The sequence below is a fragment of the Macrobrachium rosenbergii genome, chromosome 51 (assembly GCF_040412425.1).
Source record: "Macrobrachium rosenbergii isolate ZJJX-2024 chromosome 51, ASM4041242v1, whole genome shotgun sequence".
NCBI lineage: Eukaryota > Metazoa > Arthropoda > Malacostraca > Decapoda > Palaemonidae > Macrobrachium > Macrobrachium rosenbergii.
The window spans coordinates 64,529,693-64,532,655 of record NC_089791.1 but is presented as its reverse complement, the minus strand read 5'-3'; positions in this window follow the sequence as shown (position 1 = coordinate 64,532,655).

Here is a 2,963-nt window from a genome sequence, read left to right as displayed (position 1 = left end):
AAACTCATGTCTTTCTAAGACTTTCTCATAGACAACACTGCCAAGTCACAATGACATACACAATGATATATAATTAGCAGCAAGACACATTAGAACTCACAATAAGAGATATGTTCATCTCTTATCAAAATAATAATTCTCTTTCTTCTAGAACATCACTTTAACTCTTAACATAACATAAATTAGTAAACATCACATTACCTTTTGTAAAAATGTACCATCACACACTTTACACAATGCTTGTACAGAACAAATACCTTGGATCACCTCTTATAAGATGAATACACTTCTTGTTTACATAGAGTTTAAAATTTTTTTACCAATATGAGAGCAACTAGTGAACAATAACTGAGAGAGATCCCTGAGACAGGACCTATGCCCAGAGCCCCTGTTCCGAACTAACTCTTTCTCATACAGCACTCCTCTTTTATCTTCAAACCCTTCCAGAATACATGATACATAAAGTATACATGATATCACATTATACATACAGGCATACATACACAGTATACATACAAGATTGGATCTGGGCTCAGAAGGAAATATGCCAGAGCTCTTATCAATGACTGACATTTTCCTTGGACACTCACACACTTCTCTCTTTTGGATGTATTTTTGGACCTGAAAAACTGGCCAGCTGTCAACATGTCAACTCCAACTCTCTTTCTTACTCATTCTCTCTCTCTCAGATTATGAAAAAGAATAAGCATCGACACAGCTAAGAAACATGGGTGAGACACACATGATAAATACATAACAGGCAATTCGCCGATTGGCTGTCAGCTCATGTCAGATAAGTCAAGAGGGCTCTTTGCCTTCCTCCCTACATGACTTCCAAACACCTGTGTAAATATAGCGGGAAAACAATTATGGTTCAAAAATATCTCTCTCTCTCTCTACAGCACACTAAGAATTTGAGTTAATAACACTCAGTATATTATACTGCACAACATTTTAAACAAATGGAAAAACATATCAAGACATTTTAAGATTATAAGATACACAATTTATCTGTAAGAGAAAAGACATTTTAAAATTATATCAGGGATACAACAAATGACGAATCAAAAAGCAAAACATAAAAATTTTCACAGAGACACATACAACACTTGTAGAATGGTTATATATATTATAATATATATAATAATATATATATTGTGTATAGGCATATATATATACATTAATATATGTATAAATGTATATATATATTATATATATATATATATATATATACATATATATATATATATATATATATATATATATATATATGTATAAATGTATATATATATTATATATATACATATATATATGTACATATATATATATATATATATATATATATATATATATATATATATATATACTGTATATATATCCATGAAATATTTTCTGTTAAAACAGAATTCCATCAAACATAAGGGAGCCCATAAAAATGCCAAAATGTGGAATATAAAGGCTATATTTCAGAGACCAAACTGTCTCTCTCCTCAGGCAAATAGTGAATGAGAAAAGGTTACAGGAAAGCGGTATAGGTCAGCTGTTAAGTCACTCCAGTTGACAATTTCTCTTTAATCTTCTTAATTGCTGGTTGGAGGAAGATTTTATCCATAATATCTGAATCCCAGGAGCCTCTTGAGAGGTTCATTACATTTCTTTGTTTAATCAAGGCTGATTCCACCATTTGGCTTTTGAACCGACAATTGCTGTTATAAATTATACGAGACATATTCCATTTTACTCTGTGGGCACAGTTATTTATGTGGTTGAAAATAGCTGAACTCTGTTGTCCATACCTAACTGAACGTTTATGCTGTATTAATCTTTGGGGGAGTGATTTGCCTGCGAAACCAATATAAGACTGGTCACAGTCGAGGCAAGGGACTTTATAAACTTCTGTGTCTTCGGGGGCTGGTTTTTGTTGGACTTTAATCAGGGATTTGGCTAAGGTATTTGGGTGTATATAAATTATATATATTCATATATATTTATTTATATATTTATATATACATATATATATTTATTTGTAGAATCAACTGGTCACTTTTACTAGATACATATGTAATTGTAATAGCCACAATGCCCTCTTAACTTCTCAAATTCTTTGCGCTATTTTGGATATGCTTGTCACTACAAAGTCGTAAGATCCAAGTCTCTTCAATTTCTTGCTTGGATCTTATGGCTTTGTGTTAGACAAACACATCAAAAAAACATAATCGAAGTTAAGAGACACTGAATATTCTAATTACATATATTTATTATATATATATATATATATATATATATATATATATATATATATATATATTTAGAAATATATATGTGTATATATATTTAAGGACACATATATGCATTTCATAGCTTCAATGCTTTAAGGTGTGATGAAAGAATTTTTAGTCGAGATGGTACTGACCGAGCCGTCAGTTGTAAAATCTTTGTATTCAGCAAATAGTTTGATTCCTCAGCTCTCTGCGTGAGAAGCTCAGCAATATTGGCGATCAGGTGATCTCCGGAGCGTTATGTATATTCGTGAGTACGTGCGTTACTTTGATCTAGATTATGCCAAAATCTGCCCTAAAAGTGAGTTTGATCGGTCATTAACGTGACAGAACTGCAGTTGTCAGTCATAGCTTTGGAGTGGATCCAGGCTTTGAAAATCGGCAGATAAGGTAGAGTCTCAAATCTCTGTTTTTATGGGAGAAAATTGAACTTGTGATTTTACCATGACTTTCTGATCATTATGAACTTTTGAACTGGTGTGGGAGATTTAATATGAATATTCATACCTCTTTTATATTATTATTTTGTTATGTTACGTTTGCCATATCTTGGCTATGCATTTTACACTTTCCATTATTGTGTTTTGCATTTCATATATTTTTGGAGTTTTCTATCATGTTTAATTCTTTCGACAGATGTCTGTGGACTTGTTGGAATAACATGTGGATTATGCAAGTCATTTG